Source organism: Panthera onca, chromosome B2, assembly GCF_046562875.1.
Source record: "Panthera onca isolate mPanOnc1 chromosome B2, mPanOnc1 haplotype 2, whole genome shotgun sequence".
Lineage (NCBI taxonomy): Eukaryota > Metazoa > Chordata > Mammalia > Carnivora > Felidae > Panthera > Panthera onca.
In genome coordinates, this window is record NC_138343.1 from 83783847 (window position 1) to 83798847 (window position 15001).

At 36.6% G+C, this 15001-nt stretch overlaps 1 long non-coding RNA gene across 1 annotated transcript in view; it reads left to right on the forward strand.

Moving 5' to 3' along the window:
• Positions 1-15001, forward strand: part of LOC132667393 (uncharacterized) — a 58006-nt gene that overhangs the window by 22206 nt on the left and 20799 nt on the right. The window lies entirely within an intron of this gene.

Here is a 15001-nt window from a genome sequence, read left to right on the forward strand (position 1 = left end):
GTGGAAATATGGATGAAACAGATAACTAAAGGTGTTTACAAAAATTTTACTGGGAAGTATAGGGACTAGGATTATCATGTTCTCTTTTGATAGACTTTTTGGTAATTTTAAGATGAATGGCAATCAAACGGTGGCCAGAGCTTCCTTATAGGAACTTACAGACCCAGAAATCAATTAAATTTAAGTGCCTATTAGTTTGGGAAAGATACACAAGAGGATTTTTCTTGAAGAAGGCTCTAGGAGTGATCTATAGGAAAAAAGAAATATTAATGTTCCTTTGCCATCCGTCTTTCCAAGGGTCTAAGATGATCTTGCCCAGGTGACAGTTTGTTGCTCTCCTCCAGTGCCTGAAATACTTGTATCCCATTACAGTAGCTGTAACTTTACCTTTTCTCAATCATCCCCTCCTGACAGTCACAGTTTTAATTTTGAAGGGACAGGTACAAAAGTTATAAGAACAATTTAATTAAAATTATAAAGCTCTGTTATTTCCCTTACTTTGGCCAGTATGGGCTACTGTAGGCAACTTAACAAGCAATGTACTCAACCAAGTGGTCATTATCTTTATAATGTAACTATGCCACTCTTCTAAGATAATCTAGGTGGTTGAATAAGAATTAAATAGAGACTGTACAAACCAAGATATCCCAGAGTTGATATTAGGGGAAAGCAAAAAGTACCATGCTCAATAATGGTCAGGGTGGAGTTCCAAAATCTGTATCTCTCTCTCTCTCTCTCTCCATCTCTATCATCTCTATCTCTATATCTCTATCTCTTTATCTCTAGCTCTATAATCTACTTCTATCTATCTATCAATCTATCTAATCATTTTATCCTTTTTGGGAGCAGTGACTGAAAAGAGATGACCCATTTCTGAGCACAGCTTTATTTGGTGGCAAAGTGATATACTAAGGTGTGTAAATGAGGAAGACTTGAGGCAGATATACCCAGAAACCTTTTTAAGTCAATTTTTGAGACTATTCCAATGTTCTACAATACAAGATGCCTGTGGTTCTTATGTAGTATAGGAAGTCCATTGAATCGCTTAATTATTAGCTCGTTGTCATGTGACCTTTAGATAAAAGATGCACCGGTATAAGTCTGTAAGTGGTCTATAAAGCTGAACATGTGACATAGACTAGTTTAAAGAGCCGTTGTAATGTGTCAGACTATGCTGATCAGATATGGAACTGTAATCTGAAAAAAATGTCAAGAGCTGTGAGGCATTGCTGATCCCCCTGAGAGGGCTCCATAGTTTGGTTTAGTCAATATGCTTTGAACAGGTGAGTGCAAAACCCAATTTGCTGTGGCTTCTCCTACCACAGGACAAACACATATACTTATGGTAAGATTCATATGTCTGGCATGCTGTGGTAAAATGTAGATTATAAATTCATGGTCCTTGGGATGCCTGGGTGGTTCAGTCGGTTAAGCCTCAGACTTCAGCTCAGGTCATGATCTCATGGTTCATGAGTTCAAACCCCACATCAGGCTCTGTGCTGACAGCTCAGAGCCTGGAGCCTGCTTCAGATGCTGTGACTCGCTCTCTCTTTGTTCCTCCGTCTCTCCCTCTCTGTCTCTCTTTCTCTCGAAAAATAAAAATAAACATTAAAAAAATTAAACTTATACTCCTTGACTTTGTGCTCAATGTATGGCGATGGATATGTTGCCATATCTGGTAGGAGGTAAATGTAGACAAGAACAGGAACACTCTAGACAATGCAGCATACTGATTCCACTTGGTCTCATCAAAGAACAGGTCTTCACCGATCATTGTAAGCATCTCCATGATTGGCCCAGATGTTTCAATAAGCAGTATGGTTTGCTTCCACAGTTTGTAGTCCTAAAGAGATGTCTCTAATCTGCCAGTCTGTAGTTCACCAGGTGGCAGAATAAATAATCTAGACTACTAGCAGCAGCTCAAGAGGCAGTAAACATAAAATGAGTTTCATCAAGGAGTGTATTGGTTAACTGAATTGAACCATCATGTCCATGTTCAGTTATGCATAGCTGGTGTTGCTGTTGTACAGCTGTAGCAGTCCAGTGGATACCATCAAGTGTCAGTTTAGATGAAATATCAGTGAACAAGGCCTAGGCATTTAGGGTAACCTCCGTGAATCAAGGATCCTGTTGGATCCAAGGACCCAAAGCCAACAGCTTTGCTTCAATTGGTGGAGAGGAGGATAAAGATTTCCTCAGAGAGATGATTACCATTTTTTTTTCTTTTCACATAAAGAAAAGATGCTATAGGGGCCAGGCAAGCACTATTTTTGAATATACCATTTCTATTTGACAAGTGAGGATTATTGGACCCTTCCTTGTTAGCCATTGTTACACATTGAATCCAAGTCAACCCAACCCCAAATGGTAATATTAGGCTGGAAAGTCACAAAGCCTTCAAGGAATCAGTGTGCTGTTTTAAGTAGAGTCTTATAGCAGCTGATTGCTGCTTTCCATAAGGGGTAACTATGTCATGGAGGCAACAAACCCAAAATATCAAAAAACATCTCTGAATGTAGGGTGCCTCCTTTTGCCAGAGACTCCAGACAGCAAAACTGTCAGTCAGAGACACTTGCAGCTTCAAGAGGATAGTAGTTTAGAGAACATGGAAAGCTCATTGGATAGCTTCCAGCATACATTTTGGTCTGGACCCTATTCAAAGGATGCTTATTTGTGGTCTAGCCAATATAATGGTCCAAGTAGAATGCCCGCTTGCTTCAAATACCCAAAGAGTTCAATAAATTATTGGATCTCTCTTTGGTGAATAGCAAAGTGACAGTAGTTTTTCCTTAACTGCTGGAGGTTTGAGAGTTTTTATATAAAGTCACATAGGCCCAAGATACTCCATGGCTGGTAGCCCTCTGAATTATGTTGGGATTTATCAGCCACTCTTGTTGGTAGAAATATAATAACACTGCAGTCAAGGCCATTGACACAAAGGCTTCTGACTTGCCAACCCCCAACTCATCTTTTTAGTGAAAACTTCAGACGTTAGAAAGTAGAGGCATTAGTATTATCCTGGCCCAATTCCTGGTGGCAAATGGCACGGGGAACTTATGTACTCGTAGATGAGTACTGCAAATGTATATTGAAGGTCTTACTATATGAAGGCACTTTGGTCTTGGTCCTTGGGTACCAGTGGGACAGAAAAGAAGGTACTGGCATTGCTCAACACAAAACACCAAGTGTTATCATTCTGTGCAATGGATTCCTTTATAGGACTATAGCAGCAACAACTGGATCCAGTTAGCAATAATCTAAAGTAAAGCTTTATCTCCTGTTGTCATTTTTCACTGACCATAGGTTTGTTGTGTTAATTGGAACCTACTCTTGCTACTTTAAGATTTAACCAAAGCTGTGATTTCCATTTGTCCTCCTTATATTAAATATATATTTTTCTTGGACCACTCTGAGTTGGACAGGCAGACACATTGGGAAGTGATTTATATGTGCCACTAGAAACTTTCTATATGTAACACTCCCTGATTGGGAGAATCCACTCTGGATTTTATAAGTGTTCACAGCACACAGATTAATATACATAAATGTGTATAATACATTAATATACATTACTGTACATTCAGCAGTGGAAATCCTAATAGTATGTTGAATTGGCCCAAAGAGTCTCATCCACAAAAATTTATTAGCTCTTCTTCCCCAGTGTGTACCTAGCCTAAATTTTATTGCCTGAATCTGGATACCCCTACACCTATGGAACCAGAGAGGATTGTGAGTTGGGCACCTTTCTCCAAAAGATTTATATAAGTTTGAATTTCTTTTTTTCCCAAATTTTCCAGCTTACCTAGATGGGTGCACATGGCCTGTAGTTCTACTTGTGTTTCAAGCACACCTAGAACTCATTCAAACCATCTTTCTCAAAGTGGCTTAAGTCAGGGTAATGAACAGAGAAGAATCAGAGAGCCTGGAGGAATTAGAAGGCAAGGCACACTTGCTTTCAAATTTGAACAGTGGTGACAGCATGTAGCTCAACCAAATGAACCTCTAATATTTTCAGTCCACCCAAAGCCCTATATGAGCAGCAAGATCATCGTTACTGACACCCGATATTTTAGATCTGGGGGCCCCTTCATTCAACTGCCATTGTCACATTGCCTTCTGGTTGAAGCTGCGCAATTCATTTCCTTTGGCTCATTTGTATTTAATATACAGAGTAATGCTGCCCTCCTCCTCTTCCTCTTCCTCTTCCTCTTCCTCTCCCTCTTTCTCCTCCTGTTCCTTTTTCTCCTCCTTCTCCTCCTCCACCACTTCTTCCCCTTCTTCTTCTTCTTCTTCTTCTTCTTCTTCACAGATTTCACTCTAATCTAGGGCATTTTCAGTTACATTATCAAAATAACAACTAGTAAGTTCTTGCAGAGTTTCAACATAAAGCCTAAGGGAGTTTTTCACGGTGGCATAACTTGCTAAACAAATTTATCTAGATTTCCTTGGGTCCATTCTCATTCATTAGTGGGCCATTTCCATCAGCACTGTAAAGCTAATTCAGGGAAGTAAGAACCCCAATATTAGTCAATGCCTCATCCATGGTTTCTCAGAAGAGTTTGTCTTTCCCAAGGAAATATCCTTGAAAGGGACAAAACTCCCTCAAAGTAGCCAAGACCCACTGCAAAAAAACCCTGAGGCCATTACTGTCATCTTTGAAAAGATCTAGGGTTGGCATGCTATGTCACAGAAGCCTCTAAGCCATAAGACAATTCATCTATGGCCATTCTTTGTTAACAGGCAGTATGTGCCCCAAGTTAAGCATTATATTCCTCATGTCTCATCTCCCAAATCAACTAACAAAAACTCTAATCCTTTGCCTGATTTCTGCCCACAGAGGTCATAAATTTCCCTGTATTTTTCCTTGGCACATCTCATTTGAATGAAAAGTGGTGGAACTTTCTGTCATCAACCCCCAGGAAAAATTTTACTACCAGTTGTTGCAAAGCCAAAGACCTGAGGACGATCACTGGGTGGGGGCCCAGTTTCACCTCTTACAAGAGAATTAGCAACACCCTGGGCATCATTTTAGTAGTTGTCTTTATACTTACTTCCTAGTGCTTGGTCTGAAACCATCTCTTCAATTCCTCTTAATTAAAAGATTATAAAGTGGAAGATCCTACTTAACCCACTTAATGATACATGAACTTTCCTCTACCCCTATTAATAAGCCCGTGAGACCCTAATCTTTCTGCTTGGAGAAAGCCATGTCTCCATCAGCATCCCATCTCTCAGAAAAATGGAGGGATTTGAGATTTCACCTAACAAGTTATTCTACCTCTCTTTCACGGATGCTCAGAGAAGATGATCAATCAGGCAGTCAATCTCTTGGATAAGAAACAAAGAACTTTATTATTTCCTATGTCTGTTATATCAGTATTTTTGTTGGTTCCTCAAGCTCCAGTTCCCATAGGGGAGCACAAAGAGGTTCATGTAATATCTATATATGTACTGGGTTACAATACAAGGGAGAAAACCTGAGTTAGAAAAACCAAATCCTTTCTACCAGGTAGAAAGTATGTCTGATTTTTACCCAAAGGGAAAGATATTTTTGTTGTACTGGACAGTAGTATTAATGACAACAACAAAAATCAACAAATCCAATGAACCAACCAACCACCAACCAACCAATAAAACAAAACCAAACAAAACAAAAACACCAACACCAAAACCCAACCAACCAACCAACCAACTAACCAACCAACCTACCAACTGCTCTTGCTCCAGAGGAAAGAACTACCTCTACTTCCTGAGGCTATTTGCTATGCTAACATCCTTGAAATAATAGTCCAGAACAAAGGCCTAAGACTTGCAGAAATGTGAGAGACCCATGAAGAATTATCTTCCAACATTACTTGTAAAAATGTATTAAAGTGCATGCTCTCCCTATCTTTGTCTCTGTCTCTGTATCCATCTCTGTCTTTTCTACAGTCTCTCTCTCTCTCTCTCTCTCTCTCTCACACACACACACACACACACACACACACACACACAAACACACACACACAGCAAATGTTGAAGAAGTGTTTCTGAGGTATCTTACAGCTTTAAAACAATTCTCAGGAATTTTATAATAAAAAATATTAGGATGTTCATTTGATGTGAACCTTAGAATTTCTTTAAAAGCTGATAGGATAAGAAACTCTGACGTCTTCAGTAATCATTAATGGGAAATGGAATGAATTCCTACCATATTCATAAACTAGATAAGAGGAATGGTGGCAGAGAATAAATGGGAAACTGATATGTGGCAATGTTCAAAGTCACAAAATTAGGAGCATTATGTGCAGCTAAGCAGATATCAGGCTGAGGAAATAGGCTGGAATGAGAAAGTTTGGCAAATATTTGAAAAAAGAAAACAATTTGAGTTAAATTTATAAATGAAAAGAAATCCAGTCAGTTAAGGTGATGGAGGAGGAGTGAGGGTAAAGCAGTCCCGCTTCACTGAGCAAGATAATAGTCTGCTCAGAGTATTCTGGACCCTGGAATTTTAGAGACTAAAGATTTAAGGTGGCTATAAAAGAATGAATTGTAGTAGTTGACATAGGAAGGATGAATAAGGATATCAATTGAAGCCTACTCAATGTAAGAAAAATCTGGCAATGTTTCAGAGATGATGATAGTCAAAACTATATATGGAAGAAGAAAAAATTCCTCTCAGAATTTTTCAGTACAGAAGCCATTTAACTCACATGGAAGTGAAGGTCTTTGGGACAGCCAGCTATTTCACAGGACATAAAGATCTTCTCCAGTGGGAGGTAACAGATATAGCCCTCCCAGCTCCTGTCTGAAGATATATGCAGCCCAAGTTTTGGAAATGCCTATTATTATATTATTTTTATTGTACCATAAATATTCATAGCATCATACCACAGAGGAAAATTGTGCCGAAGGAGAGATAGAATTCCAGCATCAATGAGCTTATGGAGCAATGTAATATGCAGAAGGAACAGAAGGAGAAATGTAATATACTGACTTTTAATTTTTATTTGAGACTGATGTTCATGCCTATCTAAAGCCAGGCTCATTAGCAGAGGAGCAAAATAAATTATATTAGTACAGGAGGGAAGCATACTACAAATCCCAGACTCTAGTTTTGACAGACTTATTTATTGCATAAATATGATGAAAATGTAATGATTACCATTTATAATTATGTTTTGCAGCCAGGTTTTTTAGTCCTTTTTAGAAACAAGCACATGTAATGTACAAGAGATATAGAATAAGGCCAGTTTATTCTCTCAAGAACAAATATCTTTGTACAGTCAAGGGTCTCACACGTAGAATGGACACTTCTTATTTGATATTCCCATCTGGATCTGCCTTGAAACTGGGAACTAAAAAGAGCAATGCAGAGGTTTAATACATCAAGACTTAGTCTTCCTAAAATCTCTAGCATAACTCCACAATGAAATACAGTCCATTTGTACTTAGCTTTCTCAGAAGCCACCTACTTTGATTGACTCTTGAATCATGCTGCCTGTGTAGTCTATCTTGCAACAAAATCTAAGTTTATTTGTACATGTATTACAGAAGCTAAACACATCTGGAAAGTAGGACTGTGGAAACACATTTGTATAGATTTGTGTACATTGTCATGTACACAACAAAGTGTATTTTGAATTGCAACTTTGGAATACAGTTCTATCAGTAGCTTTGTGTAGACATGAATATGTGGAATTGACTTTGAATTCTAGAAGTGTGGGTTCAGTTTGATTTTACTTGCAACATCTCTAGGGAAACCACTGAAGAAAGTTGTATTATCAAGTAAATAATAATTTTAACATTTATCCAGTCTTTTCTATGTGTCAGGCATGAGATAAACATTTATATGCAAATTCTTGTTTAATTCTCACCACAATCCCATGAGGCAGATACTATCTATTATCTCAATTACATACATGAGGAAATGCAGGCTTGGGAAGTTATGTAACTTTCCTGAACTCATAAACCAGTTAAATGATATTATCAGGACTTAGGCCAGGTTCTGAATGACCTTGGAGTCCAAGTTCTTCCTCAAGATCTCTGCATGATCTTGAGAAACACCTAAGCACAGTCTAGGATTCTGCAAGGAAATAAATCTAAAATTGATTTGAAAAAGAAAGATGAGGCATGTAATTCAGTTAACTCAATTTGTTAGAACATGTTATTTAAAAAATGTTTTCTGTTCTACTCTCCCACATTGGAAAGTTATCTTTATCAAGAATCCTGAGTCACAGAGTGGAAATCCAACCTGGGAAACTGCCCTGCAAATACAAGCTGCTTTTTTCCAAAAGGCCCTGCATTATTGTGGGTGGTTCAGCATGAAATATCACCTTTTTCAGAATCATACTCAGTCCATTATAATCCCAACGATAATTTCAACATCTCAACTTTATAGCTAAATCTCTCAACAATAGTTTGTTATGAAAAATAGGGACACCTGGGTGACTTAGTTGGTTGAGCGTCCGATTTTGGCTCAGGTCATGATCTCACGGTTTGTGAGTTCAAGACCCGCTTTGGGCTGTGTGCAGATAGCTCAGAGCCAGGAGCCCTCTCTCTGCTCCTCCCCTGCTTATGCTCTGTCTCTTCTGTCTCTCGAAAATGAATTAACATTATAAAAAAATTAAAAAAAGAAAAAGAATTTTAAGAATTAAAGAAATACCTTAAAACGCTGCAAGTTACAGAGTCCATGTTTAGACATATCATTGAGTACAGAACAGTCATACTTAGTAGTTCAATGTATATTGATCAGAAATAATAGTTCTCTAATCTTGCAAAATGATTTACTCAATAAAATATTTAAATGATCTATATAAATGTTCAGGTGAAAGCTGAACAATTACATTATTTAATTGTGCTCAATTATTTTCCTGGGAAAATAAAATGGATTCTGCTTAAAATTTTGATAGAATAAATGAATCACCACTTTGTATGAGCACTAAGAGACAAGAGTATTAAAAATATATAGCCACAATAATTTGTTAATGGATACACAAGGTAAAAAAGATGTAAATTATAACATCAAAACCGTTAACTATGTGTGGAAGGGCAGTGAGAGAGTTAAAATGTAGAGCTTTAGTTTGTATTCAAAGTTAACTTAAACTAGACTGTTATAAATATAAGATGTTTAAATATAGAGAATAAACTAGTGGTTGCCAGAAGGGAGATGGGTAGAGGAATGGTTGAAATAGGTGAAGGGAATTAAGAGGTAAAAACTTCCGGTTATAAAATAAATAAGCCATGGAAATGAAAAGCACAGCATAGGGAATATAATCAATAATATTGTTATAACTTTGTATGGTGGCAGATGGTAACCGTACCTACAGTTAACATTTCATAATGTATATAAGTGTCAAATCACTGTGTTGTACACCTGAAACTAATATAGTATATGTCAATTATACTTCAATTTAAAAAAATAAGTAAAAGATGTTTTATGTAAACCTCATGGTAACCACAAAGCAAAAATCTATAGTAGGAACACAAAAGATAAAGAGAAGGGAATCTAGAATAGAATATCATCATATAGAATATCATCATATCACGAAGAAGAAAGCAAGAGAAAAGGAAAGAAAAAAGGAATTACAAAACAGGCACAAAATAACTAACAAAATGGTGACAGTAAATCCACACCTATCAATAATTGCTTTAAATGTAAATGGACTAAATTCTCCAATCAAAAGACGAAGAAAGACTGAATGGGTAAATAAAATAGCACCCAACTATATGTTGCCTATAGGAAATCCATTTCAGCATTAAGAATACACAGACTGAAAGTGAAGGGATGGAAATAGATATGCCATGCAAATGGAAACCCAGAGAGGGCATGGGTAACTATACTTAGACAAAATAGACTTTAAGACAAAGTTTGTAATAAGAAACAAAGAAGATCATTATATATTGGTAAAGAGGTCATTCTAACAAAAGGATATAACATTTCTAAATATTTTATGCACCCAACATCAGACTGTCTAAATATATAAAGCAAAAGCAACAGATCTGGGGAGAAAGAAACAGCATAACAAAAATAGTAGGGAACTTTGATATCCCACTTTCAATAACTGATTGATCATCCCAACAGAAAATCTATAAGGAAACATTAAACTTAAACTATGCATTAGACTAGATGGACCTAACAGGCATACAAAGAATATTCCATCCAAAAGCAACAAAACACACATTCTTCTCAAGGGTACATGGAATATTCTCAAGGATAGATCATATGTTGAGCCTGAAAGAGGTATGGTGTCCATGCAGACATGGCCAAATAGGTCCAAGAGGACTCATCCTGGATTGTGCAGGAGCAGGAGGTTGGACCAACATGAATATCTGGCATGGACAGAATGGGTCACCATCAGCTGGCCCAAGGGGAAGCTCTGTGAAGTCCTGATGGACATTGTTGTGGAGAATTCAAGATCATTGAGCTGAAGTAAGTGGAAGGCAAGGTTTCCAGCAGCAGCCACAAAGGAAAGCCGATTTTCCTCAATGAGTGGAACATGAAACTGGGGTGGAAAGGTTCAATTAAAGAATCTGGTGTGAGGCGCAAAGGATTGGTTGAAATTCTGAATTTCTCTGAAGAAAATGAAGTAGATGATGTTGAGGTGAACATGAGTAAAAAGAAAAATGATGGAGATATATGGAAGGATATTAAGAAAACTTTAGGCACCACCAAGTCAGGGAGGTTCTTGGAGATTACCTGAAGCAATTTAAGACAGAATTTACAATGGGAATAATTTTACCATTGAAAACTTTGGCAACCCAGGAATTGACTGCTAAAAGGAAAGTGAGTGAGAGTACTTTACAGGCCTCATTTCCAGTGGCATTGGGAATAAGGATTCTAACTGTGGCATTACTCATGATGAAACTGTTTGGCACAACTGTGAAACAGCTGTGCAGCATCTTCACTGTGAAAGACTTTGTGCAAAGTTTTCTAAATCTTCAGTTGTATTAGAAGCTGTAAAGGGAGGGAAATTCTAGGAACAAAGGTCACATCACTGGTGAATATATAAAATTGTTAACAAATAAAAAGGTCATCATGAAATGGAGATGTAGGGACTAGCTAGAAGAACACTATTCGACAGTTGCACTGAATTTTGTGTCCACATCAGGGCAAATGAAATTACAGTTGAAAGGTAAAAGAGTTCCTGTCCCTAAAGAAGAGAACATGAAATTCTGTTGCCAGAAGCAGCATTTTGAAGAAATAAAAGGTTTGCTGCAGCTGACCACCTTAAATTGTGAATTGGAAAATTTTATAAGGGGATTACTTTCTGTAAGTAGAAAAAGTGTCAGGTTTACTTCTTCCCCATTGTTACTTTTAAAAAAGAAAACAAAAACTATTAGTTTATATTGGATGAAACCCATGAACTTATAGGGAATGTAAAGCATTGTTTTAATCTTTACTATGGCTTGATTCTGCATTGAGTTAAAAGCAGCAAGCAACCTGAAATCAGATATTAACCTTACCTCCCATAGATACTCCTTTGGGAATAGATTGAGCCCCTGAGTACAGATAATGGAAGTTTCCCAAGCTAAAGTTTGTCTGAGCAAATTTAGTTCAGGAAGAAAAAATAATAAATTGCATGTTGATGGTATTTATTGATTGAAAAAAAACAGGGAAAAAAACCAAATGAAAACAAAAAACTCAAAATGAAAACCTTAAAACATACTTGTTTTTTTCTTCATGTTTTTACATTTTAGTAAAGAAGTTCTACCTGACCTCTCATTACATTTTCTTGGAGAGAGCAATGCACCTATTATCTATTCAAATTGTTCTGCTAAAAAGATAGGGAAAAAATTAAGCAGAGTATTTGCCAAATTATTAATACTCCAGAATTGTAATAGCCATTTTTGTTTACATTTTGAAATTAGATCCAGAGAGGAAGCAGATGATCCATCATGGAAAAATCTTTTAAAGTTCAAACTGCAATTTTAAAATAACCCTTTCATTCTCCCTATTTTGTGAATACAGGGTGGATATGGATTAGCTTTGAAAAGGAAAGGATTCAAAAACTACAAAATGGACAGGCCTGGGGAGCAAGAGACCCAAGTCACGCTCCTAGGTTTACTGCTAGTACTAATGTGGGCCTCAGTTGCAAGGTCAACAGCACAAACCTCACTCTTGTCTTCATACAGTGTAAAGAAACTTTACAAATATCTATGAAATGAAGCGCGTGGCTGTTCTTCGGAGTTTCAGCATGGCCATGAAATCTGTCTGTGCAAAGCAGTTCTAGTGCTCCCTTGAGGGTTGGAAATAGTCACAGAAGAAGCTAGCCTTGGACCCAGCTCAGTCAGAAGGTTCTGTATGAAATGAGGTAATGAGGTTTTGTTGAAGTGGGGATCAGTTTAGAATGCTCCCAAGGATCATGAACAAAACCAGATGGTCTTTGAGGTAAACTGTCAAAGTTCCCAGGAAAGAACTCCAAGAATGGACTAAGAATGATCCATCCATGACTCTACTATAAACTTCTCTGGTCCCTTAATGGTAACAGTCCTTCCAGAATTTCTTTAAATCTCCAAATTTATATCTGTGTAAAAATTCATGACTTGGAAAACTTCTGTGCTGCTGATTCCCTTCCTGAGATACAGTCATGCACACAGGGGCACTGGTCAGTTGCCTCCAAATTTACAGAACTCAGAGATTTGTTCTCACCATAGGAAGTCCAACCACTCTAGGGGCTAGTGCAAAAGCAGTGCATTGAGAAAGGCCCATTCTTTGTGTAAAAGAGTTTCATATGTTACCTTGTGTCTTGCAACCTTGTTATGATCACATATTAACTCCAGGAGATCTTTTCTTTTCTTTTCTTTTCTTTTCTTTTCTTTTCTTTTCTTTGCCTTCCCTTGCCTTCCCTTGCCTTCTCTTGCCTTCCCTTGCCTTCCCCTGCCTTCCCTTGCCTTCCCTTGCCTTCCCTTGCCTTCCCTTGCCTTCCCTTGCCTTCCCTTGCCTTCCCTTGCCTTCCCTTGCCTTCCCTTCCCTTCCTTCCCTTCTCTTCCCTTCCCTTCCCTTCCCTTCCCTTCCCTTCCCTTCCCCTCCCTTCCCTTCTCTTCTCTTCTCTTTTCGTCAATTCTTTTGGGTTTTCTACATAGATAATCTTATTCTCTATGTCATCTATTTTTCATTGTCAACCTGGATTACTTTAGTTTATTTTGCTCTTTCTTTATGAGAGTTCTTATCATGAATGCTGGCTGGACTTTGCCAAAATCCTTTTATATAATCATGTGATTTTTCTATTTTAGCTTATTGATGTGATGAATTACATCAATTTGTTTTTGAGTGTTGAACCAGCCTTGCATACCTGAGGTAAATCTCACTTGGTCATGTTGTATAATGCTTTTTATACATTGTTGGATTAGATTTGCTAATATTTTGTTTACAATTTTTGTATCCGTGTTCAGGAAAGTTATTGGTTTTAGTTTTCTTTTCCTATAATGTCTTTTTCTGGTCTTGGTATTAGGGTAATACTGGTCTTTTAGAATAAATTAGGTTGTATTCCTTCTGCTTCTATCTTCTGAGTTTTCAAAGAATTGGTATAGATTATTTCTTAAATGTTTGGTAGAATTCACTGGCCTGGTGCTTTCTATTTTCAGAGATTGTTGATTATTGATTCAATTTCATTAATAGATGTAGGCCTATTCAGAATGTATATTTCTTCTTGGGTGAATTTGGCAGATTAACTATTTCAAGGAATTGATCTATTTCATCTAGGTTATAAAATGTGTAGGCATTGAGTTATTCATAGTATCTAATTTGCTTTATTATTATCCTTTTACTGTGCAATCTTTATCTAGTTTTTTAAGCTGGAAACATAGATTACTGACTTAGATCTTTCTTCTTTCCTAATATATTTATTTAATGGTATATATTTCCTTCTACTTACTGCTTTCACTGCATCTCACAACTTTTGATAAGTTGTATTTTCATTTAGTTCAAGATATTTTAAAATGTATCTTGAGATTTTTTTTGACCCATGTGTTATTTAGAAGTGGATTTTGTTTCTGACACTATTCAATATGCAGGCTATTTTTTCTCCTCAATGATTTTAAAATCATACTTACAACGCTCAAATTTGTATATATACAAAAACATATTTCATGCTTCTTATTCTGTTTTACGGACATATTTGTCTATTTCCATGTATACACTACAATGTTTTGCTCATTTGGCTTTATAGTGTGCTTTGATATTTTCTACATCACTAATTCTCAATACCATGTTGTTTCATGTCACTAGGAAATATTTGGAAGGTATGGGAGTGTTTTAAGGTGTCACAATGGCTGAAGGTATGCCACTTGAATTTACTAAGTGAAGGCCAGAGATGTTGATAAATTCCAATAAATGAAAGAGTGCCACTGAACAAAAAAAAATATTTTAATCAAAATGTCAGAAATACCTTATTTGAGAAACCCTGTTTAAGGAAAACAAAAAACAAAAAACAAAAATAAAAGAAAACAAATGAACAAAAATTAAATAAAAAACAGTATAGAATCAGTAGGCCAAGTACAATTTTTAAACATGAATTTGGCTGGCATTCTTTTGAACCTATTAACTAATTTGGAGGGGAATGAAGGTAAAAGCTGATCATCCAGGAAAACCAATTTTCACCTATTTGACATCTTTAAGAAAATTTTATTATTTCCTCCACTTAGGTTTTATACATCCTTGTCAGATTAATCCATAGTAACCTCATAGGTTTTGCTACTACTATGAATCAAATTTGCCTTTTATTTTGCATGATATTTTTTATCATATATTTCCATTATACTTTCTAGTAGTTATAGATTATGTGAAAGAATAAGAAAGCCATCAAGTTTTGTTTTTTGTTGTTGTTATTGTTCTTGTGGGTTTTTTTTTTTTGTTTGCATATGATATACTCAATAACATTTTAGAACTCTTTAATTAGACCTAATCTTTAAAATTTGTTTGGTTTATTAATTCTACTATTATTTTGAGATAGACCGTCATGTTTTTTGCAAGAGCAAATTTTTTCTACCATTCAAGTATCTCATGTATGTGTTACTTTGT